The following is a 25,767-nucleotide window of genomic DNA, read 5'->3' on the forward strand; positions in this document are numbered from 1 at the left end:
CTCCACAATCTTTTTAGCTGTAATATTACGTACTGGAATGGCCTCTGGAAGCCTAGGAGACACATCCATTATAGTCAAAAGTTATTGATTCCCACTTTTTGTTTTAGGAAGCGGTCCTACACAATCAATTAGGACCCTTGTAAAAGGCTCCTCGAATGCTAGGATGGGTATTAAGGGTGCTGTTTTATCAATGCTTGAGGTTTCCCTGTCACTTGACATATGTGACATGGTTGACAAAATTTAAGTACATCTTTATGTAATCCAGGCCAATAAAAATGTTTCTGGATTTTAGCATGAGTTTTCCTTATTCCCAAATGACCTCCCACTTTTACCTCATGTGCAACTCGCAACATCTCCTTTCTATACCCTATCGACAATACTACTTAATGAACTTCTGCCCACTTTTCATCCTCCTGCATATGTAAAGGTCTCCATTTTCTCATCATACGTTAATAACACTCTGGTATACTCTCATATTCTTCTTCCGTGTATGCTTTCTGATACGTCCGTTTTATTTCTACATCTTTCTGCTGTAACTTCGCCAATTTTCCTGAACTCAAAATATCCGCCTTATCCTCCACCTGTTCTTGGTCTTTTTCAACCATCTGATCAAAAATTGTTTCTGATAATTGCACTTCCACTTCATCTTCACTCTTTGATTTCTCCTCTTGTCTTAACTTGTGGCTTTGCGACCTTGTTACCACACAATCCAGAAAAATCCCAGGATATTCATCCTTCAACACTTCAGTTGTCTGATTTTCCACTGGCTTATCAACAACTGTAGGCATCACTCCCGCCTGTGATCCAGCAATATCATACCCAAGATAACCTGTATTCCTGGACAAGATAGTTTCTCTATTACTCCTACTACCACTTCACCACTCTTCACTGGACTTTCCAACCTTACCTTATATAATGGAACACTACTCCTCTCACCCTGCATTCCACATATTACCACCTTTCTGGCAACATTCTTCCCAAGCTATATAACTCCTCATCTCTTACCATTAATGATTGACTAGCTCCCGTATCTCTTAAAATTGTGACTTCATTATTTGCTTGTCCTGATACACATGAGTAAACTTTACCCACACAAGTAAATTCTTTAAAGAGATCTGGCACCTTCTTTTCAATCACCTCTTGACCAGGCTGTACAATCTTTTGCACCTCCTTCACTTCACTTGGGCTTTCCTTTACCACTTTCACAAACCCCACTATCTTATCCTGTTTTACCACATCCGCCTTCCCAGTGCTTTTCTTCAACCACCAACACTATGACTTTACATGGCCTCGTTTATTACAGTGAAAACATTTGAAACTGTTCATGTCTCTTCCATCCTCCTGAATTTCTTTTTTAATCTGAGGTACACTCTCCTTATTATCTCCCATCAGATCACCTTTACTTTTACCATTTGAGTATTTCTCATGTCCCCAGTTTCTAGCCCTCAGGCTGAAACTGATGTTGGAAACCAAGCTTTGATGTATGAACTAATTCATAATCATCTGCCATTTCTGTTGCTAGACTCACAGCTTTAACCCTCTGCTCTTCTTGAATTATGTGTTCTCACTACATCATGAATTGAATTTTTAAACTCCTCCAAAAGCATGATTTCTGAGAGCTTCATACGGTCTATTTTCAAAGCCCTTATCCACCTATCAAAATTACTCTGTTTGAGCCTTTCAATCTCCATGTATGTTTGACCAAATACTTTCCTTAAATTTATAAACCTTTGTCTGTAGACTTCAGGCACTTGTTCATGTGCACCGAAGATGGATTTTTTCACCTCCTCATATGTCCCAGGTACCTCCTCCAGTAGTGATGCAAACACTTCACTTGCTCTACTTATCAGCTTTGTTTGAATCAGTAATACCCACATGACCTGTGGCCATTTCATTTGTTTAGCTACCTTCTCAAATAAAATGAAAAAGGCTTCCACCTTCTTCTCGTCAAACCTTGGCAATGTTTGGACATATTTAAATATATTCCCACTAGGCTGTCGACTTTGACGCTCTTTCTCACTATCCTCATCACTATCCTCAAACTGAACATTTCCCTTCATATCTGCCAATTTTAACTGACTGTTATGCTTCATGGCCATTTTCTGAAGTTCAAACTCTCTTTCTTTATCTTTTTGCCTGATCTGTATCTCCCTATCTCTTTCTTTTTGTTTTGCTCGGGCTATTCTTTCTATTTTCCTCTCTCTCTTTCTCTTTCTTTTTCCTCTCTCTCTCTTTCTCTTTCTCTTTCCTCTCTCTCTCTTTCGTATTCAAGATCCTTTAATTCCTTCTCATGTTCCATTTGTTTAATTTGTAACTGAATTTTTGCCATTTCCAATGAGTCAAACTGTACTTCAGGCAACTTTAAATGCTTAGCCACCACCATAGTGTCCTCATGTCCAAAGATGTGCAGGTTAGGTGGATTGGCCATGATAAATTGCCCTTAGTGTTGGTGGAGTTACTGGGTTATGGGGATAGGGTGGAGGTGTTGATCTTGGGTAGGGTGCTCTTTCCAGGAGCCGGTGCAGACTCGATGGGCCGAATGGCCTCCTTCTGCACTGTAAATTCTATAATTTGTATCATCTTTTCACATTTTGTCAGGTAATGCAATGTTTTTGCCAAATCGAACAGTCTGCTTTTAGTCTCTGTCCGTAAGGTACTGCGTTTGACCGTCTCCACCCCCAAAAACTTCAGAGCCTCTGAAAGAGCCATTGTCGACAACACACTCCCTACTTAAACTAAAATACCACACCCGATAAGCAACCACAATATGCTCACCCCTCACTGACTTTTTCACTAAGCCAATCCAATAGATAGACTTTTATCCCTTTGAGCCCCCAATTTGTTATGGGCCAGGGTTTAGAGAGCCCCAAAGTGCATCATGGAGTTAACCTGACCCAGAACGTTAATATATTGTGGTATGGGGAGCACACAACCCACTCTACAGGTGTGGTACAGCACAAACCGAAAGTAATTTTTAAAGCAAAACAATGTTTATTCTATGATCTCAAGTTAACCTTTTTAAAGCATACAGTGAACATTTTAGCAATCACCTACAACCCCAAAGAATACAACACTACATAATCCTTAATAATTTCCCAAACAACATCCAGAAGACAAAAGAAACACCTTTTAACAGAAGCACATCAGGTTTACATTCACTACTGAAAACATTAATAATTCCAAATTCACCAAATGATGAAGAGATATTCTTTTCATGGCAGAGAGATCAACAGTACACCTGCTTTGTCTGTCTTCAGCTCCAACACTGAAAATGAAACTAAAACACACCCTGCAGCAAACAACCTAAAATGAAAGTAAAAAGCCGACAGAGAGCCCAGCTCCACCCACACTCTGACATCACTGCAGTAATATGAGCAGCCAAATATTTCGTAAAGCGACATTCTCATGACAAGTGACCTGGGGCCAGCATTGAACCTGGGTCCTCGGTGCCATGAGGCAGCAGTGCTAATTACTGCAGCACCGTGCCGCCCAGCTGACAACCTAAAAGATTGCGTCTGGCACAGGCTTAATGGGGGCAACTGTATGATTCTCATTTCCCGTCAATGCCAGCAGCTGGCACAATAGAACATTGAGCTACTTTATTAGAGGTCAATAGAGGTCAATAGGAAGGAGAGGCAATTACTTCAACGTTATATAAAAAGCTCTTCAGGTCACACGCTGAGGTCAAGAGGAGCAACAAATCTGTAATGCATAACTGAGAGGATCATTAATATCAAATACCAGGCTTGGAAGAGAGTTGTCTGTGTTCATGAAATCTATCAAAAATGAAACTCTATCACCAGATCTATTCAGCTGCTCCAGGATGTCAGGTTCAGCTCAAATCATAGAATCATAGAACCCCTCCAGTGCAGAAGGGGGCCCATCGAGTCTGCACCGACCCAGAGGGTCTTGTTAATTCATTCATTCATTCATGCACAAAGTTACATTAAATGTATAATTTCAGTGAACAGTATTCTATGTGAGTGGAAATAGCGTATCGCCTGAAGTCACATGTTTATAGATTATTATTGCAACAATTGGATTTTGTCAAGTTTTCGGTGAAAATCCCGGTGCATTGGAGAACACAATGATAACGTCACTGCATTAGTAACCCAGAACCTTATCTTAGGCTCATGGGGACATGGGTTCAAATCCCATCACAGTAGCGGGTGGAATTTAAATTCAATGAATAAGTCTGGAATTAAAAGCTCACCTCAGTAATGGTGACCACGGAACTATCATTGATTGTTGTGCAAAGGGTCCTTTCTGTTGATTCCTTTATTTCCACTTTTATTTATTTTTGCAGTTATTATTTTTGATCCATGGATGCTTAATGGACATGTATCTTTCGATTAAGCAGCAGAGAGAGTGAGGAATTCAAGGAGCTGCAACATAGTATACGGTGCTGGTTTTTCAAACAGGAGACTTTCGGCTTTTTGGGACCCTTCACGGTTCAGTGGCCTAAGTGGTGAAACACCAATGTTTACAAACATTGACCACATCAAAGAGAGATAAGTGCTTTCCAAACACTGCATTCCAGTCACTCAAGCATGTGATTGCACTGCACTTACCTCTCTTTGCTGTGGTGAATATTTACAAGCATTGAGGTTTCACCACTGAGGCCAGTGAACCGCATTCTGCCCGGAAACAGAATGCAATGTGGAATGATTGTCAGAAACCCAAGGAGCTCAGTTTGAATCCTGGACACACAGAGACAAGGACCTATTCTCTCTCTCTCTCTCTCCATCATGCTTTCCCCAGAAAAATTGCACCGCAATGCACAGAGGGTGGAATTCTCCATTTGCGAGGCTAAGGGCAGTGTTCTCCGTTTGGAGGTGAATTGCAACCAGTTTACAACCCCCCTGGGAGCAAAAACTGGCAATCAATTCAGTATTCCTTGCCGCACAGCATACCCCACTCCTGAACTACCTGAATGAACCCCATCCCCTGTCCACCAACTGGATGTAAATGAGTCATTACGACCCATTTGCATTTGTTTACATGCTCACACTGTTGCATGGTGTGGATCTTAATTTCAGGGGTCGGAGTATCACGTTTAAGTCAGTGCCTGGCACGATGATGATTTTGTGCTGACTCTCGATTCTCCGTCCCAACAGGGAACGCGATCCAGGCGTCCTGTGATGGAGAATCCTGACCTAAGTGTTGATGTTGGGACTGAACTATGTTGGTTTTGTGTTCCCGTTTGGGGAGCTGGCGTGATTTGCTGGGGTGGGATTGGGCTCTGGAGAGCCTGGCAAGTTGGAGCTGCTGGTCAGCACTGCACTCCCCACACACTCTCATTCCAGCCAAGAAGATGACAGCGTTCCCCCCATTCCCCCCTCCTCTCCTCCTCCTCCCCCCCCCCCCCCCCCCCGACCCCGGTTCACTGATGCTGAACTAGACTGGGTGCAGGATACAGTGGAGGAGAAGTGGGGCAACCGCTTCCCCAGGGTGGGCAGGAAACTACCACCCATTGATATAAACTAGGCTGGGGCAGATGTAGCAGAGACAGTGAGCACTGGGGGCGCTGCCAGGCGGACTGGCATGCAGTGCCAAGAAAAGCTGAATGACCTCCTTAGGTCAGCTCGGGTGAGCCACCACCTCTTGTGTCTCTGAAATCACCTCCACCCCTTACTCCTCCTCCCCCCCCCCCCCACCCCCGGCCCATCCCTCACTCCCCACAACCCCCACCCCGGCCCATCCCTCACCCCACAACCCCCACCCCGGCCCATCCCTCACTCCCCACAACCACCTCCCCTTGGCCCATCCCTCACTCCTCACGAACCCCCTTCCCCTCGGCCAATCCACCACTCCCCACAAACACCCTCCCCCCCAGCCCATCCCTCACTCCTCACAAACCCCCTCCCCTCAGCCAATCCCTCACCCCACAAACCCCCCTCCTCCCCTTCCCTGGCCCATCGCTCACTCCCCAAAGACCCTCCTCCCCCAACCCATCCCTCACTCCCCACATACCCCCTCCCCTCATCCAATCCACCACTCCACACAAACCCCCCCCCCCCCCACCCCCGGCCCATCCCTCACTCCCTACAGACCACCCTCCCCCTCTCCCGGCCCATCCCTCACTCCTCACGAACCCCCTACCCTCGGCCAATCCACCACTCCCCACAAACACACTCCCCCCCCAGCCCAACCCTCACTCCTCACAAACCCCCTCCCCTCAGCCAATCCCTCACCCCACAAAGCCCCCTCCTCCCCTTCCCTGGCCCATCGCTCACTCCCCAAAAACCCTCCTCCCCCAACCCATCCCTCACTCCCCACATACCCCCTCCCCTCATCCAATCCACTACTCCACACAAACCCCCCCCCCCCCCGGCCCATCCCTCACTCCCTACAGACCACCCTCCCCCTCTCCCGGCCCATCCCTCACTCCCCACAACCCCCTCCCCTCGGCCCATCCCCTCACCTCACAAACCCCCTCCCCTCGGCCAAACCCTTACTCCACAAACCCCACTCCTCCCCTCCCCCGGCCCATCCCTCACTCCCCACAAACCCCCATCCCTCACCCCACAAACCCCCCTCCCCCGGCCCATAGCTCACTCCCCAAAAAACCCCTCCCCTCGGCCAATCCCTCACCCCACAAAACCCCCTCCCCTGACCCATCGCTCACTCCCCAAAAATCCCCCGCCCCCTGCCCATCCCCCACACTTCACAAACCCCCTGCCCTCGGCCAATCCACCACTCCCCACAAACCCCCACCCCTCACTCCTCACAACACCCCCCCCCCCCCCCCCCCACCAGGCCAACCCTCTCTCCTCACACGTCCTTAGAGGCGAAGGAGAAATAGGTGCCGTCATGTTATTGTTGCTGGATGAGTAATTCAGTCATGCTCTGGGGACCCGGGTTCGAATCCCAGCATGGCAGATAGTGAAATTTGACTTCAGTAAAAATCTGGAATTAAAAGTCTAAAGGTGACCATGTTGATTGTCATAAAAATCCATCTCGTTCACTAATGTCCTTCAAGGAAGGAAATCTGCCCTCCTTACCCGGTCTGGCCGACATGTGACTCCAGGCACAAAGCAATGTGGTTGACCAGTAAATACGCTCAGGGATGGACAATAAATGCTGTCCCAGGCTGCGACGTCCATATTGAAGGAATTCAAAATCAAAACCTATTCTGGAGCAGGGCCCAGTCACAAAGGGTCATAGCCGAGGGCATTCAGAGCTTTGGCCGGGTGCTGACTGAGCTGGCCCTGTCTCAGAGGGCCATGACCGAGGCTCTGAGGGATCTGACAGAGGCGCTGAGGAACATGACAGGTGCAGAGGGACAGGACACACTTGCTAAGGGTCGCAGCCCAGTCTCTGTGCTCGGGACATTGAGAACCAGGTTGAAACGAGAGCGTACAACAAGGGCTGGCAGCGGCAGTTGATGGTGGAGCCCTCAGAGCTCACTCCGGCCTCACCTCCATCCCATGGAGCAGCTCGGAGGCTTTCGGGCACCCTCATGGAGGGCGATGGAGCCTGTGCTGGTGCCTCCCATGGGGGCGGTGCTGCAACACCCCAGCGCTTCTGAATTCCCCCACCTGACACTTGTGCATCTGATGGGCAGCGGGCAGAACAGGGTGGCACCTCATCAGCTGAGACATCCGAAAGTCAACCGTACCCATCCAGGTCCAGGCCCTCCAGAGGACAAAAGTACCGCAGGTCAAAGGGTGAAATATGGAGCCAACCGCCTCCATGTCTGATGTTGTGTCCTGGGTCACATCTAGAAGGAGCGTTAGGTCAGATAAGATAACAAAGTTAGACACCAGTTAAACTGACACGGGTGCAGCATATAGTTTAGAGGCAGGGCACAATAATGTAAATAGTCACTATTAATCACCTGTGCACCACATTGTGACCCATGTCAATCCTCTGTCTGACGATGTGGGGGATGGGCTGGGCTGGATGTGGAAGATGCAGAGGGTTGGGGGGGGGGGGGGTGATGGGTGAGGTTGGTGGAGTGGGATGTGGGTGTTGAGGGTTAGCACGGGAAGGCCCCTGAGGACAATCCGACATTCCACCAGGGATCACCCTCATAGGCGGTGGGGAACAAGGCCGGAAGTGTAAGGGTGCCGTGTAGGACAGCTCACCCAGTGAGTGACCATCACCTCTCACCATCCTCATTTCCGCATGCCCCCCCCACCCTCAGCCCTAAACCACCGGAGGTTATATGGGCCTGAGAGATGGAATGGCCAGAACACATGAAGGGATAAACTGGGCGGATGCTGGAATATGATCCCAAAGGCAGGAGCCAGAGTTAATCTCACAGCGAGTTGTCATCACCCTCTGTCCCATGTACAAAACCCACTGTGAACCCAGGATCAGCACCCTGTAGTGATGTTGGTCGGGTTCTCGGGGTAGGGGAGCTGGGTGGGGGGGCGGGGGGGGATCTCCTCATCAGATGAGGCCTGGTGTTCCTCCTCCTCCAGCATGTCCCCGTCTGCTGCGCAGTTTTGCACAGGTCACAGCATCTTGGGGCTGTGTTGGAATCCTGCTGCCCAGGCATCCCGGTTGGCTTGGTCCAGGTGGAAAGTTTTGTAGTCTGGTTCCTGGGCATATAGTGCATCCATAACTGCGCAGATGCACCAGTTTGTGTAAATCTGTGACATCCTAGACAGAACCCTGCTCAGCCTCTGGTAAGACTCCAAGCCAAAAACGTTCAGGGCGACCCTCACCTTGACAGCCACCGGAAGCAGGTGTCCTTCTCCATACCCCTGGGTGCGCCATCATCTGGCACAGATGTTGCACGGTCGTCCTGGTTGGCAGGAGTCTTTGGTGACATGCTCGGTCCGGCAGGTCCTCGAAGGACAGGCACTGACAGTATACACATGGCCTGATGTGGCGCTTTGTACCTTCTCCTTGGCCTGTTAGACGGCCGGCTCCCCAGTCTGACAAACTGGCCCCTGTTTCCTGGGGCAGGTTCCTGTTGTGCGGGGTGCTCCCCGACAGCGCCTGCGCCTGCAGCCTTCATCCGTCCGTAACGGCAGCGGCAGCCAGGCAGATAGCAGGCATTCCTGGCTGTACTCCGAATTTCAATCTCTACAATGGGGAAAAGAGAAGACATGTTCGCAAGATGTGTATTCCCTTGCCCATCCAGATCCACCAGGCTTCATGGCGACCCTGAGTTTCACTTCAGCACCACCCTCCACATGTCCCCCCAATCCCACCCCCACCCCTCAGCCATTCCCCCCCCCCCCCCCAATATGTTGCCTTCCACACTGCACCCTTGACTTCATCAGTGAGTGGCACTGGTAATCTCTATCTTCAGCATCTGTCCCTGTCGACAGTTACCAGTGGCTGCCACAACCCGTGTCAGCCTCAGACTCTGCGGCTCCTGCCCTGACTCCCCAAGTGGGGCCGACTGTGGGTGACCTCACTGGGTGGGCATGGAATCTCCCGCCAGCAGGGTGGCTTCTGGTTGTGTATTCACCACTCTCTTGCCCTCTGTTTGTTTGTCTTGTGTACATTTGTGTGTAGAGGATGGGGGAAAGTTAAAGTGGGGGATTAGGAATTAGATGATAGTTAACCAGTTGTAGTTGCTGCATATTTCTTTGTAGTTCTTGTTATAAATAAAAAGTGTTTAAATTTACAAACCTGGTAACTGTAATTATTAGGCAGCCAAAGGCCAAAGACTTCGGGTTCTAAGAATTATTTGTTAATTCAATTGTGTTGCGACTCTGGGTCAAAGGGGGCTGGAATTGACTGCTCCCTACCCCAGAGTATTTTAATAGTTGTAAAACCCCATCTGGTTCACTAATGTCCTTTAGGGGAGGAAATCTGCCGTTCTTAACCAGTCTGTCCTCCACGTGACTCCAGACCCACAGTGGTTGACACTTGAATGCCCCTCTGAAATGACCTCCCAAGCCATTCAATTCAAGAGTAAGTAGGGTTGGGAAACAATTGTTGGCCCGGCCAGGGACACACACACATCCATCAAAGAATTTCAAAAAAACCTCAGCAAAATATGGAAAACACTAGATTCTCAAGTAGCTTGTTATAATGAGGAAGTGCTGCATTTATTCTTTGGAAGATCCAGGAGGCCTTATAGATAAATAAACACAAAGTTATTGCAGTCAAATTAAACGGCCATTACGGCGGCGTACACACAATCAGTCATATAATGGGCGGCACGGTGGCACAATGGTTAGCACTGCTGCCTCACAGCTCCTGGGACTCGGGTTCAATTCCAGCCTCGGGTGACTGTCGATGTGGAGTTTGCACCCTCTTCGTGTCCCACGGTCCAAAGATTTACAGGTTAGGTGGATTGGCCACGCTAAATTGCCCTTTCTTTACCAAAAGGTTAGGTTGTGTTACTGGGCTACGGGGATAGGCTTGGGCTTAAGTAGAGTGCTCTTTCAAGGACTAGTGTAGACTCAATGGGCTGAGTGGTCTCCTTCTGCACTGTAAATGCTATGATTCTATGATCAGTCCCCATCCAGACTACCAGAATGACGGTCCCTGTCTGGGCCGGCTTTTACATAGCCTATTAACAAGCCACAGATGAGGAGGCCTCCGCCCACGAGCTGGGAAGTTTGTACTCCATGAGTCCCATGGAATGATTGATTAGGGTATCCCCGTGGACCTCGTGAGGAGTATTACAATTCAGCGCTTTGTTACATGTTGGGAGAAGCGAATATTAAAGAAACACTAAGTTACTGAAAAGCACCTATCTTAATGATCCCTCGTGGAAATCATTGTCTTCTCTAACTTCAGAAATAATATCCAGATGTAAGTTCATCGACTTAAGCTTTTAGCGATAAGGCCGGGAAGGCGTTCCTCCATAAAGAAACTCCCATTCCTTTTATATTCAGCTCTCTGTAACCTTCGTTCTTCATGGACACGCTGGGGGCCATGCAAGTCTGATCTCGAGCTCAGTTGGCACCCACAAGAGGGCTCTCAATAGAACCAGCAGGAATCGGATTGCAATTTGCCCAAGCTGGAATGTCAGATTGGAAAGCCGACAGCTTGCGTGTTACAATGGAAGCGGGATGGAACTGTAGTTCTGCCAATTGTTCCCTGCCTAACAAAGGGGAGCAGAGACCAATGAGATCAGGCGTACTCTCAAGCTGTTGAGGATCAGCTCCTCAGGGCAGCCCAGGTGGGGATTGAACTTGGCACCTGGATTGTGGAACCCAAAACCTGGCAGGCACAACATTATTACTCTCACTGAAAATGTGTGAGAAAGTGGCTTACAGCATTGCCTGCTCATTAACCTCGTTACACCTCGCTTTATTTAATTCATTCCATTTAATTAAGTGTCTACATACTGTTGCTCTTTTTAATGGAATACTATCCCACCAGCATCACCAATAATGTTGCCAATCGGCACCGGAGTAATGTTGCCAATTAATAATGATGCACTTTAGAGTCGCCAGGTATCAAATGACACCACCACAAGGCTTTACTGGATATCGATCAAAGGATCACGCAACCAGTTAGTCAGTTCAAGTTCAAAGGTGGTTTATTTACACACAAGGGGTGGGGGGTGGTGTTTATTGAGGAACAAACTCCGAACCCCAGTCCCTGGACATACTGATGATAAACAAGCAGATGGAAGCTCGGAGGAAGTTAATTCAAATCACTGGGGCTCAACCATGGAGAAATTTCACTTGGCAAGTTTTGAAAAAGGTGAGTTGACCTCTCGCCGTCCTGCTTGTCACCTTGAAGCATCCTGAGAATTGACCCAGGAAAGCTTGGTCAAAGGTAATGATCAATGATCTGCCTCCAGTTCCAACTATTGAATGAACTGTCCAGTGAACCCCGATTCTGTGTTTTGTACAATCAGAGTGGTCTCCTTCTTTCTGATTGATGTTGAGGTGGGAGATCTTTGATGAATGATTTTTTCACCAGCAGGCAAATACATGGGTGTCAGCCCTTGGTACGTGCTTGTAAAAGGCTAATGGAAGAGGTCTGGTTGCCCCTCCTAACACACAATTTATTTTTATCGCCATGCTTTACTTTTTTTAAATTAATTTACGGAATGCGGGCATGGCTCACCAGGCCAACATTTATTGCCCATCCCTAATTGCCCTAGCGAAAGTGGTGGTGAGCCTCCTTCTTGAACTACTGCAGACCACGCGGTGTGGGTGCACCCACGGTGCTGTTAGGGAGGGAGTTCCAGGATATCGACCCAGTGACAGTGAAGGAACAGTGAAGGGGCGGCACGGCGGCACAGTGGTTAGCACTGGTGCCTCACAGCGCCAGGGACCCGGATTCGACTCGGCCTCGGGTAACCGTCTGTGTGGCCTCTGGAAATCTAGTACACACACCCATTATGCTCAACAGATGCCGAGTCCCGGGTGGCATGATGGCATAGTAGTTAGCACTTCGGCCTCACAGTGCCAAGGACCCGGGTTTTATTCCAGCCCTGGGTCACTGTCCATGTGGAGTTTGCACATTTGCCCCTACTCTGCATGGGTCTCACCCCCACAGGTGGGTTGGCCATGCTAAATTGGCCTTTAATCGGGGGGAAAAAAGAATTAGGTATTCTAAATTTATTTTAAAAAACAAATACTGATTCCCACTTTTTGTTTTAGTCAGGGGTCCCACACAATCAATTAAGGACCCTCATAAAAGGTTCCTCAAAGGTCGGAATAGGTATTAAAGGGGCTGGTTTGATTATCTCTGAGGTTTACCTGCTACTTGACAGGTGTGACATGTGCAGCAAAATTCCACTACATCCTTATGCAGTCCAGGCCAATAAAAGTGTTTTTGTATTTTTGTTTTCCTTATTCCTAAATGACCCCCTACTGGAACTTCATGGGCTATCCGCAAAACATCCTTTCTATAACCCACTGGTACTAATAGATAGAATTTCATAGAATTTACAGTATAGAAGGAGGCCATTCGGCCCATCGAGTCTGCACCGGCTCCTGGAAAGAGCACCCTACCCAAGGTTAACACCTCCACGCTGTCCCCATAACCCAGTAACCCCACCCAATACTAAGGGCAATTTTGGACACTAAGGGCAATTTATCATGGCCAACACCTAACCTGCTCATCTTTGGACTGTGGGAGGAAACCGGAGCACCCGGAGGAAACCCATGCACACACGGGGAGGATGTGCAGACTCCGTACAGACAGTGACCCAAGCCGGAATCGAACCTGGGACCCTGGAGCTGTGAAGCGATTGTGCTATCCACAATGCTACCGTGCTGCCGTAATACTTGATGTTCGCCTGCCCACTTCTCATCTGCCTGAGTATGTAAAGGTCTCAATTTTCTCATTGATACATTATTTCTAATGTAATAACACTCAGATTTTATTTCTGTATATGCTTTCCGACCCAACTGCTTTATATCTGAATCTTTCTGCTGCAATTCTCCCAACTTTCTTGAATGAAAGATATCCGCTTCAACCACGACCTGCTCTTGTTCATTATCAACCATCCGTTGGATCGTGGTTTCTGATAACTGAATCTCAGCCTCCCTATCGATTCTCCTCGAGTTCTTCTCCTCCTGGCTCAACCTGTGGCTTTGTGATTTTGAATCATAATCAGAAAACACCCAGGATATGATTCTTACAGAATCTCAGTTGACTAATTTTCCACCGCTTTTTCAACCACAGTAGGCATCACTCCCACCTGTGATCCAGCTGCATCATTACCCAGGATAAATTGTCCCCCTTTAAAAGGTCATTTTTCTATTATTCCTACCACTACTTCACCACGTTTCACTAGGCTTTCTAACCCTACCTTACATAGTGGCACACTATTCCTCTCACCACTAATTTCACATATTACCACCTTTTCAGGCAATACTCCTGCCGAACTACATATCTTCTTATCTCTCACCGATAAAGATTGACTTGCTCCTGTATCCCTTAAGATCTTATTCTCCTTGTGTACTCCACTTTGTACACTTGGTATTCCCACAAATAATTTTTTAAAAAGATATGCTTATTTACCAACCAGGCTGTTGCACCTCGTCCACTGGGACAATGGTTTTTCTTCCTACTTTAATGAACCCCACTGGCTTATCTCATTTTAACGAGTCTGTCTTCCCAGTTCCTTTCTTAAGCCACCAGCATTGCAAATTGATTACAGGGAAAACATTATTGACACCCCTGCACACACTGTTAAAAAAAGCACCAGAAGTGGTTATGGCAGGCGCTGCACATGGAGCCTTCATCAAACATCCTGGTTCATTATAACCCAAGAGAACTGGCATTAACATTTGACGCCTCTCCATGTAGAGTAGGGGCAGTCCTTTCCCATCGATGGGACGATGGCACAGAGAGACCCACAGCATATCCATCCAGAACCCTGGCAGATGCGGATAGACACTATTCTCAGATCGAAAAGGAAGCCCTCAACAGTGTGCTGTCCATCTCCCGCATCACTACCCTTGCCCTCTCCCCTCCCTCCAAGAACAAGGATAGTCCCCCTCGTTCTCACATTTCACACCATCAGCCTCCGTATGCAAAGCATAATCCTCCGCCATTTTCACCAACTCCAGCATGATGCCACCGCCACACATCTTCCCTTCACTCCCTCTGTCAGCATTCCACAAAGACCGTTCCCTCTGGGGTAATCTAGGCCACTCCTCCACCATACCCAATACCTCTCCCATCACCCATGGCACCTTCCCATGCAATCGCTGAAGGTGTAACACCTGCCCCTTTACCTCTTCCATGCTTAACAGTCCAGGCCCAAAACACTCATTCCAGGTTAAGCAGCGTTTCACTTGCTCCTCTTTCAATCTGGTCCACAGTATTCGCTGCTCCCAATGTGGTCTGCTCTATAGTGGAAAGACCAAACGCAGACTGGGTGATCGCTTTGTTGAGCATCTTAGGTCTGTGCCCATTCAGGACCCGGACCTTTCCGTTGCTTGCCATTTTAACACAAGACTCTGCTCTCATGCCCACATGTTTGTCCTTGGCCTGCTGCAATGTTCCAGTGAAGTCCAAAACAAACTGGAGTAACAACACCTCGTCTTCCGATTAGACACGCTACAACCTTCTGGTCTCGACATCGAATTCAACAACTTCAGATGATTAGATCTATCCCAAGTCGAACCATTTGTTTTTAGCCCATTTCTTTTTAACTGTCTTTTATCATTTCTTTCTTGTCTTTCTTTATATATATTTACTCACTCCCCCCATCTTATCCACCTTTCCTTACCCTTTCTCCCCTTTGCTTCACCCTTCCCCTCCCCCCGCATCTCCATCTGGCACAGTTTACCCTCTGATGATAGTTTCTCTGCTGTTCGGCCTTTCACATCTTTTGTTCTCTCTGGGGACTGCCATTAGCACTCTTTACCTTGGTTTCTGCGGCTATTAGCACCCGGTTGCCCTGGGTTTCTGTGGCTATGACTCATCTTTCATTCTCACTCCACATATAAATATTTCTCACTTTCTCTGACTGTTGGCTTTGACAAAGAGTCATCGGACTCGAAATGTTAGCTCTTTTCTCTCCCTACAGATGCTGCCAGACCTGCTGAGATTTTCCAGCATTTTCTCTTTGGTTTCCTATTGATGCTTACTGTGCTTGATTTGTTAAGCCTGGGTGTGGACTTTAGAAAGAAGCACCGTGGGGGTGTATAAATTCCCCCCGCCCCCCCCCATAAATTGCAAGTAGCTGGGGTCCAAGCACTGATTTGTGCGGTACCCCACTAGTCACAACTTGCCAACCTGAGCATGATTTGTTTTCTACCCATTACTCAGTCCATACCAGCATATTGCTCCCAATCCCATCTGCTCTAATTTATCTCACTGGCAGCACGGAGGTGTAGTTGTTAGCACTGCTGCCTCACGGCGCTGAAGACCCGGGATCAATCCCTGCACCCGGTCACCGTCTGTCCATGTGGAGTTTGCACATTCTCCATGTCTGCATGGGTCTTACTTCACGCTAATTTACCTCTTAAAAAAATAATAATTTTACTCACTAACCTCGTGTGTGGGACCTTATCGAAAGTTTTCTGAAAATGTTTGCCACAATTATCTTTATTAATTTTTTTTCCCACATACATAGAATTTACAGTGCAGAAGGAGGCCATTCGGCCCATCAAGTCTGCATTGGCTCTTGGAAGAGCACCCGATCCAAGCCGACACCTTCACCCTATCCCCATAACCCAGTAACCCCACCCAACACTAAGGGCAATTTTGGACACTAAGGGCAATTTAGCATGGCCAATCCACCTAACCTGCACATCTTTGGACTGTGGGAGGAAACCGGAGCACCCGGAGGAAACCCACGCACATATGGGGAGAACGTGCAGACTCCACACAGACCGTGTTACCTACAACAGATTTTACAGACCATTTTTATCTTCCTCGTTGGTTTACTTTCATATTTGATTTTATCATTCTTTCCCAATTTATTGGGTTCTCATTTGTTGAATTTTAAAATGCGCCCAATCCTCGGGCAAACTACTTCTTTGGCAACTTTATAAGCCTCTTCCTTTAATCTAATAGAATACTTAAATTCTCTTATTAGTCATAGTTCGATCAGTTCTTCTGCTGGATTTTTGTGCCTTAAAGGAATGCACATCTGTTGAAAACCAGGTATTAATTCTTTAAATGTTAGCCATTGCCTGTTTAATGTAGTTCCCTAATCTACCTCAGCTAAATTGACCTTCATACCTTTGTAATTTCCTTTGTTTGCATTGAAGAGCCTGCTTTTGGATTGACCAACACCACTTTCAAACTTCAATTAAAATTCGACCATATTATGGTCAGTCTTCCCTAATGGGTCAGTTACAATGAGATTATTAATTAGTTCTTCATCATTACACAATTCTAGATCTAAAATAGCTCAGTCTCTAGTTGATGAATGACTCCTACCAAAGTTTGTTGCCACTTAGCTCGATCGAAACTGATTGTACATCTTGATCTTCCGATTTAAGATCCTCTTTCACTCAGTTATTGAACCCATCCTTTATTAATAGTGCAACACGATCTCCTTTTCCTTTTTGCCTACCTTTCCCAACTGATGAATCGTTTTGAACTTTCAGTTCCCAGCTTTGGTCACCGTGTAGCCATAGCAATGGAAATATCAGGTCATATCGACACTTATATTTGTACCATCAATCCTTGTTGTGAATAATCTAAAGTCACCAGCCACTGGAACCAACCAGAGTGTCAATACCCTTCAGAATCTTGTATGTTTAAACGTGATCACCTCTGATTCTAACTGGGTAAGCCCAATTTACTCACGCTCTCACCCCAGGAATGATCGAGTGAATGTTCACTGTACTGACTCCACAATTAAGAAAATCCTTCCTTAGATATGGGGCTGGATTCTCCAATTCTAGGGCTATGTCCCCTCACCGGCATGGGAATGGTGGTGTTTTACGCCAGAAAAACTGACATAAAACAGCCACCGATTCGTCGTTTTGCTGGCGACTGACAGGAAGGTAGCATAGAGCACCCGGCTCTAGCTGTCGATACCGCCTGGAGAATTGCCAGGTCTGTGGCTGCGCATGCTCACGGTGTTGGGCCATGCAACATGGCGGCAACAGCTCGCGGACATGGCCCGTGTAATAGTCCCCCCCTTCGGCCGGCTCACGCACCCCGGACCCCCCCCCCACTCCCCCCCCCCCCCCCCCGCGCGCAGTGCCCCCAGTCCCTGATGAAGCCCCCCACAGTCTGCGGATTGGCACTCCCCCGACTATGGCGGCACTGGACTGAGTTCGCAGCCGCCACGCCGAGTTCCCGACGGGTGAGACCATATGTGTCTCGCGCTGTTGAGAACTCAATCGTTCGGGGGCGGAGCATCGGGGGACAGGCCTCAGGCAATGTACTGAAGCCGTCAATACGTGGCGGACGTACTCTTCGGCGACCGGAGAATCTAGCCCATGGAGTCCAGAACTGTACAGGCTTCTCCTGGTCTGGTCTCACCAAAACCTTATGCAAGTGTGATAAGACTTCCTTATACTTGCAGTCCTTGCAATGCCATTTGTCTTCCTAATTGCTTACTGTACCACATGCTCACCTATTCCTTGTACAAGTACACCAAAGCTTCTCTGACCATCATGACCTCTCGTCTCCATCAGCCCACCTGACCTCTTCTGCCTCGTCAATATTCCGCAAACTAACGAACAAAAAAGTTCAGATAAACCAAGAAAAACTCACCATTTCTTTTCAACATCCCAATGACTTTTCTCACTATAATGCACCGTGGGACAATCTTCAATTGCTGGGGGTTAGATCTTCCCGGATGTTTGGCAGCCCTACTGAGAAAAGAGATGGACTTGGATGTGATGGCTCCACGGTTCAATATCTCGCCGATACCCAGTCCCATGTCATCCTTCAGCGCAAATAATCTGTGAAATGAAATGAAAATCGCTTATTGTCACGAGTCGGCTTCAATGAAGTCACTGTGAAAAACCACATTCCGGCGCCTGTCCAGGGAGGCTGGTACGGGAATCGAACCGTGCTGCTGGCCTGCTTGGTCTGCTTTAAAAGCCAGCGATTTAGCTTGGTGAGCTAAACCAGCCCCTAAAGAGGAGGGAATATGACCTTTTAAAACTAGATGCACCATTGAGCCATTGTGTGTTACTCTAGTGTGAGAAGAATGAGGTTAACTTTATTGGCAACCAACTTATTGGAGATTTTCCCCTTGTAGGAGCACAGAATTGCAGGACATCTTCATGTTCCATTCAGCAAGCAACAAATCTGAAATAATGAGGTTAAAATGGCTTCTGTCACAAACTTAGAAAATGTGTTTTTGCAGTATAGTCACTGGCAGCATGCTTAGTTTCTTAAAGTATTAGTTCCTTGTTTCTTTCGACTGCAGAATAAGTCAATTTATATTCCAATAAATGTCTCCATTACTGAAATTGTCAACTATATATGAGACGGTTTAGAAACTAATCATTATTGTATCTTCAAATACAGTGCAGCAGCAGCAGCAGGGGTTTGCATACATAACATGTTCTGCTTCAAATAGTCATTTTCTTTCTGTTTGGCAAGGAGAGATCCAAATGATTACAATTAAACTGCACCTCGGTTACCGTCTCCCAACAGTTCTTCGGAATTTGTAATTCCCAGATTTGGGATTCGGGTGCATTGGACACAATCCTCAGCAGAAGCCCAATTCTCACCCCTCCCAGTGTTGGGCCTAATTTCCATGAAATGACTGAGCAGCCACTCATTCTCTCTTTCTCCTTGAGGCTCTGCCATAGACTGACCTACTGTAACACTCGCCGAGGCCCTTAGAGGCACCGTAGCACAGTTGTTAGCACTGTTGCTTTACAGCACCAGGGATGGGATAAGGGGGGGTGGGTGGGGAGAGGGCGGGAGGGAGGGGGGGCGCCGAAAAGGAACAATGTGTAAATTATAACCATTTCAATCATTTCTTGTGCAGTGTAAAAATGTTTACGTTAATAAAAATATTTATTAAGCAGTGCTGGTGAACAAGCACCAAAACCATCTTTGTTCATATGGTGGCAATGCACTGCTAGACAGAAGTGTGCAAACATTCCTGTCCACCACATCCAAACATAGTAGGCCCAAATTTTCAGCACTCTGATGAAAGTGATGAGCAAGGTACAGCACCTAATAACAATGCAGTCTAGGGTTACTCAATGGGTTAGTGGTTGAATGTATAGACTAGGCCTGTGTTCCCTCGAGCAAAGAAGGTAAAGGTTAATGTATTTAATAATAATAGCTTATTGTCACAATGGAGTTACTGTGAGAAGCCCCTAGTCGCCACATTCCGCCGCCTGTTCAGGGAGGCTGGTACAGGAATTGAACCCGCGCTGCGGGCCTTGTTCTGCGTTACAAGCCAGCTGTTTAGCCAACTATGCTAAACCAGCACCCATGATGATTAGAAAGAGGGAAACCAGAGGGAATTGTTCCAAGTTTAAATACGTGAGTCTTTCCAGTGTCGTTTCTTTATTAAACTGAATGTGACATGGGCTCATGGAAGCAGTCACATGACTACAGAAAGCCAGGTAGCCTTCGAGGGCAACACGGTGGCACAATAGTTAGCATTGCTGCCTCACCCGGGTTTGATTATGGCCTAGGGTTACTGTCTGTGTGGAGTTTGCGCGTTCTCCCCAAGTCTTCGTGGGTTTCCTCCGGATGCTCCGGTTTCCTCCCACATTTCAAAGATGTGCAGGTTAGGTAGATTGGCCTTGTTAAAATTTCCCCTTCATGCCCCGGGTTCTGCAGTTTATGTTACGGGGATTGGGCGGGGCACTGGACCTGGGTAGAGTGCTCTTTCAGAGGGTCAGTGCAGCTCGATGGGCCGATTGGTCTCATTCTGCACTTTAGTGATTCTGTGATAGGACATGTCGTAACGATTACGTTTCAAAACCCAAGCATCACCCTTTTCAGAAAGAACAAAGACACACAAACATGCCCGTTTCCCTACCAAACAAAATTCAAATTTGCATACAGTAGAAGGTGTAACTGTGATTTATCAAAGTTACAACTGTTGCCATGCTGTTTAATGTGAAGAACAAGCTGTTTGGTATTCTAGTCAGTTTCTACACATGCATTGCACACATAGTTGTTAAATTGTGCAGGTCTCTTAGTGGTACACACACGTGGTATCACGGGTTGTTCATTTGAGTGATGTTCCTCCCCCGGGAGTATCATTTTCGTGGCACTTGGTGTTGCCATGGCAACAGATTTTGGTGACTGACTGATGTCTGTGCAGATGGCAAGAACCCATCTTTGTGACCTTCCTGGTGTAGGTGCACCCACAGTCCTGTTAGGGACGGAGTTCCAAATGATGGAGGAATGATGAGGGATTTAGAAGTCCGTATGGTACATAACTTGGGCTTAAACCTCCGGATGGAGGTTGACACTTGAGGACACCTCTAAAGCATTTTCATTGATCTCCTTGTGGTAGTCACCACTAACTGTATATTAGATGTAGTACCTCTATATTAGATGTAGTGAGGGGTCAGTCACAAGGAGCTATAGGTTGAAAATCCGTGGGGCAAAGTTTAGTGGAGATGTGTGGTAGGGTTAGGGTCAGTAGGCGGCGTATAAATGTGTGTGCTCGCCAGTGCTGCTCCCATTCTGGAAGCAGGTACAGGAGGCCACACATCTTTGCTCAATAAAGCCTCGATTATTCACTACTCTCGTCTTTGTAGTGATTATTGATAGTGCATCACTCCTTTGCCAGGCCTGAGCTCCCCCTGGAGAGATTCCATCGGATGTCTGGTATCAGGCATACGAATGATGTGTGCCACCCAGTAGAGCTAGTTTTGAGTGATTAATGCTATGATGCCAGGTGTGTCAGCAAGGTAGGGGGGAATGCTGTTGGACTGCCTTTCTTGTCACAGATATGGAGCATCTTGCGAAGACACCGCTGTCAACATCTCCAGTGCTTTGAAGGGTCTGCTGTAAGTTTTCCAAACCTACAAGAACATGGGAGTCAAGAGCAGAGGTACACCACATAGCCCATTGAGCCTACTTGGCCATTCAATACAATCGTGGCTGACCTCCGGCTTCAACTCTACTTTCCCACCCCCTACCACACATCTCCTCTAAACTTTGCCCCACGGATTTTCAACCTATAGCTCCTTGTGACTGACCCCCACCTTGGGAAAGGGTGCTGACCCATCCACTATCCATGCCCCTCATAATTTTGTAGACCTCTATCAGATCACCCCTCAACCTCCGTCTTTCTAATGAAAACAGTTTGAGTCTATTCAGCCTCTGCATAGTTCCAGACCAGGCAATATCCTGGTAAACCTCCTCTGCACCCTCTCCAAAGCCTCCACAACCTTCTGGTAGTGTGGTGACCAGAATTGTGCGCAATATTCCATCATCTTAAAAGGGAGGCTCCTTATTTTTAAACTGTGTCCCCCTAGTTCTGGTCTCTCCCACAAGGGGAAACATTATTCAGCATCCACCCTGTCAAGTCCCCTCAGAATCTTATGTTTCAATAAGATGACCTCTCATTCTTCTAAACTCTAATTGATACATGATGTGGAGATGCCGGCGTTGGACTGGGGTGAGCACAGTAAGAAGTCTTACAACACCAGGTTAAAGTCCAACAGGTTTGTTTCAAACACGAGCTTTCGGAGCACGGCTCCTTCTTCAGGTGAATGGAAAGGCTTGTTCCAGAAATGTTTATATAGACACAGTCAGAGATGCCCCGGAATGCGAGCACCTGCAGGCAATCAAATCATCAAAGATGCAGAGAGAGAGGTAACTCCAGGTTAAAGAGGTGTGAATTGTCCCAAGCCAGTTCAGTCGGTAGGCCTCTGCAAGTCCAGGCTTGTTGGTGGGGGCCGAATGTAATGCGACATGAATCCCAGATCCCGGTTGAGTCCGCATTCATGCGTGCGGAACTTAGCTATAAGTTTTTGCTCAGCAATTTTGCGTTGTCGCGTCTCCTGAAGGCCTCCTTGTAGAATGCTGACCCGGAGATCAGAGGCTGAATGTCCTTGACTGCTGAAGTGTTCCCCAACTGGAAGGGAACAGTCCTGCCTGTTGATAGTCGCACGATGCCCGTTTATTCGTTGTCGCAGTGTCTGCATGGTCTCGCCAATGTACCACGCTTCGGGACATCCTTTCCTGCAGCGTATGAGGTAGACTACATTGGTCGAGTCGCACGAGTATGCGCCGCGTACCTGGTGGGTGGTGTTTCCACGTGTAATGGTGGTGTCCATGTCGATGATCTGGCATGTCTTGCAGAGATTACCCTGCCAGGGTTTTGTGGTGTTGTGGTTGCTGTTCTGAAGGCTGGGTAATTTGCTGCAAACAATGGTTTGTTTGAGGTTGCGCGGTTGTTTGAAGGCCAGTAGTGGGGGTGTGGGGATGACCTTGGCAAGATGTCCATCCTCGCTGATGATGTGTTGGAGGCTGCGAAGAAGATGTTGTAGTTTCTCCGCCCCAGGAAAGTACTGGACGACGAAGGGTACTCTGTCAGTGGTGTCCCGTGTTTGTCTTCTGAGGAAGTCGGTGCGGTTTTTTGCTGTGGCGCGGTGGAACTGTCGATCAATGAGTCGAGCGCCATATCCCGTTCGTACGAGGGCATCTTTCAGCATCTGTAGGTGTCTGTTGCGCTCCTCCTTGTCTGAGCAGATCCTGTGTATACGGAGGGCTTGTCCATAGGGGATGGCTTCTTTAATGTGTTTCGGGTGAAAGCTGGAGAAGTGGAGCATCGTGAGATTATCTGTGGGCTTGCGGTAAAGCGAGGTGCTGAGGTGACCGTCCTTGATGGAGACGAGTGTGTCCAAGAATGGAACTGAATTTGGAGAATAGTCCATGGTGAGTTTGATGGTGGGATGGAACTTATTGATGTCATCGTGTAGTCGTTTCAGTGATGTCTCGCCGTGGGTCCAAAGGAAAAAAATGTCATCGATGTATCTGGTGTATAGCATCGGTTGAAAGTCCTGTGTGGTGAGGAAGTCCTGTTCAAACTTGTGCATGAAGATGTTGGCATATTGAGGTGCAAATTTGGTCCCCATGGCTGTTCCGTGCGTCTGGATGAAGAATTTGTTGTCGAAGGTGAAGACGTTGTGGTCTAGAATGAAACGGATGAGTTGCAGAATTGCGTCTGGAGATTGGCAGTTGTCGGTGTTGAGGACTGAGGCTGTTGCAGCAATGCCGTCGTCATGGGGGATGCTGGTGTAGAGTGCCGAGACATCCATTGTGACGAGGAATGTTCCTGGTTCAACTGGTCCATGGGTGCTGAGTTTCTGTAGGAAGTCCGTCGTGTCGCGACAGAAGCTGGGTGTACCTTGTATGATGGGTTTCAAGATGCCCTCGATGTGGCCAGAGAGGTTCTCACACAGGGTCCCATTGCCTGAAACGATAGGACGGCCTGGTGTGTTGGCCTTGTGTATTTTCGGGAGGCAGTAGAGATCTCCAATGCGGGGATTACGTGGGATGAGAGCACGTAGGGTGTTCTGAAGGTCTGGATCTAAGGTCTTGATCAGTCTGCTGAGTTGGCGGATGTGTTCCTGGTTGGATCTGCGGGTAACTGCCTGTCGTGTTCCTGGTTGTCGAGTTGTCGGTATACTTCTTTGCAGTAGTCTGTTCTGTTCATTATGACGGTGGCCCCTCCTTTGTCTGCTGGTTTGATGACGATGTTGCGGTTGGTCTTGAGAGTGCGGATGGCGTTGCGTTGTGCTTGGGTGACGTTTGAGGCTGCCTTGTGATTGCGAGTGATGAATCTGGCATTGACACGACTTCTGACGGCTTGAGCATACATGTCGAGTCTAGGGCAGCGGCCTTCCGGAGGGGTCCAATTTGACTCTTTCCTTTTCGGTTGCTGCACTGCAGATCTCGCGGTCTGCTGTTCCGGTTCATTGGTCGTGTCCCTGGGTTCGCTGTCGGCCTCTTGGGGTCTGTGGAAGAATTCCCGGAGCCTCATTCGCCTGATGAATTCCTCCGTATCTGCCGCGAGACTGATGGGGTCAATTTTGGTGGTGGTGCAGAAATTGAGCCCTCTGCTGAGGACTTCGATTTCGTCTGGTTGAAGGGTGTAGTCTGACAAGTTGACAATGGATTTCCCTGTATTGTTTTCGACTGTTGTACCGGGAGAAGCTTGATTGCTGCTGGTGGTGATGCCAAGTTTCTCAAGCTTCCTGTTCTTGGTGTGCATGTAGGTGGCATAGTATTGCTGTCTCATCTGTTTGGCGGTGTTCCGCAGCTGGTCTGCTGTGTCCTGAGCGCAAGTTGAGAATATGGCCTCTCTCTTGGTTTCCAGGTTGCAGTTACCCGCAGATCCAACCAAGGAACACATCCGCCAACTCAGCAGACTGATCAAGACCTTAGATCAGGGGTGGGCAAACTACGGCCCGCGGGCCGCATGCGGCCCGCCAAAGGTATTTCTGCGGCCCGCCAAGTCATTCAAAAAAAAAAAAAAAAAAAATTTTTTTTTTTAATTTTTTTTTTTTTTTAAATTTTTTTTAAGGTTAATGGAGGCGGGCTGTTGGGTTACTTACTGGTATAGGGTGGATACATTGACTTGAGTAGGGTGATCATTGCTCGGCACAACGTCGAGGGCCGAAGGGCCTGTTCTGTGCTGTACTGTTCTATGTTCTATATGAGGCGCCCAGAATCATAACCGGGTGAAGTAATTATTTTACTTAATATACTATGCGGCCCTTTGTGAATTGTGAATTTTTGAATGTGGCCCTTGCACGGAAAAGTTTGCCCACCCCTGCCTTAGATCCAGACCTTCAGAACACCCTACGTGCTCTCATCCCACGTAATCCCCGCATTGGAGATCTCTACTGCCTCCCGAAAATACACAAGGCCAACACACCAGGCCGTCCTATCGTTTCAGGCAATGGGACCCTGTGTGAGAACCTCTCTGGCTACATCGAGGGCATCTTGAAACCCATCGTACAAGGTACACCCAGCTTCTGTCGCGACACGACGGACTTCCTACAGAAACTCAGCACCCATGGACCAGTTGAACCAGGAACATTCCTCGTCACAATGGATGTCTCGGCACTCTACACCAGCATCCCCCATGACGACGGCATTGCTGCAACAGCCTCAGTCCTCAACACCGACAACTGCCAATCTCCAGACGCAATTCTGCAACTCATCCGTTTCATTCTAGACCACAACGTCTTCACCTTCGACAACAAATTCTTCATCCAGACGCACGGAACAGCCATGGGGACCAAATTTGCACCTCAATATGCCAACATCTTCATGCACAAGTTTGAACAGGACTTCCTCACCACACAGGACTTTCAACCGATGCTATACACCAGATACATCGATGACATTTTTTTCCTTTGGACCCACGGCGAGACATCACTGAAACGACTACACGATGACATCAATAAGTTCCATCCCACCATCAAACTCACCATGGACTATTCTCCAAATTCAGTTCCA

General features: G+C 47.8%; 1 long non-coding RNA gene across 1 annotated transcript in view; it reads right to left on the bottom strand.

Moving 5' to 3' along the window:
• LOC119955053 overlaps window positions 1-25,767 on the bottom strand; it is an 86,747-nt gene that overhangs the window by 50,011 nt on the left and 10,969 nt on the right. The window contains exon 2 of the long non-coding RNA XR_005458374.1: window positions 18,073-18,263. This is a non-coding gene — a long non-coding RNA (uncharacterized LOC119955053). The remainder of the gene's footprint in view (window positions 1-18,072; window positions 18,264-25,767) is intronic.

The sequence above is a fragment of the Scyliorhinus canicula genome, chromosome 20 (genome assembly GCF_902713615.1).
Source record: "Scyliorhinus canicula chromosome 20, sScyCan1.1, whole genome shotgun sequence".
NCBI classification, from domain to species: domain Eukaryota; kingdom Metazoa; phylum Chordata; class Chondrichthyes; order Carcharhiniformes; family Scyliorhinidae; genus Scyliorhinus; species Scyliorhinus canicula.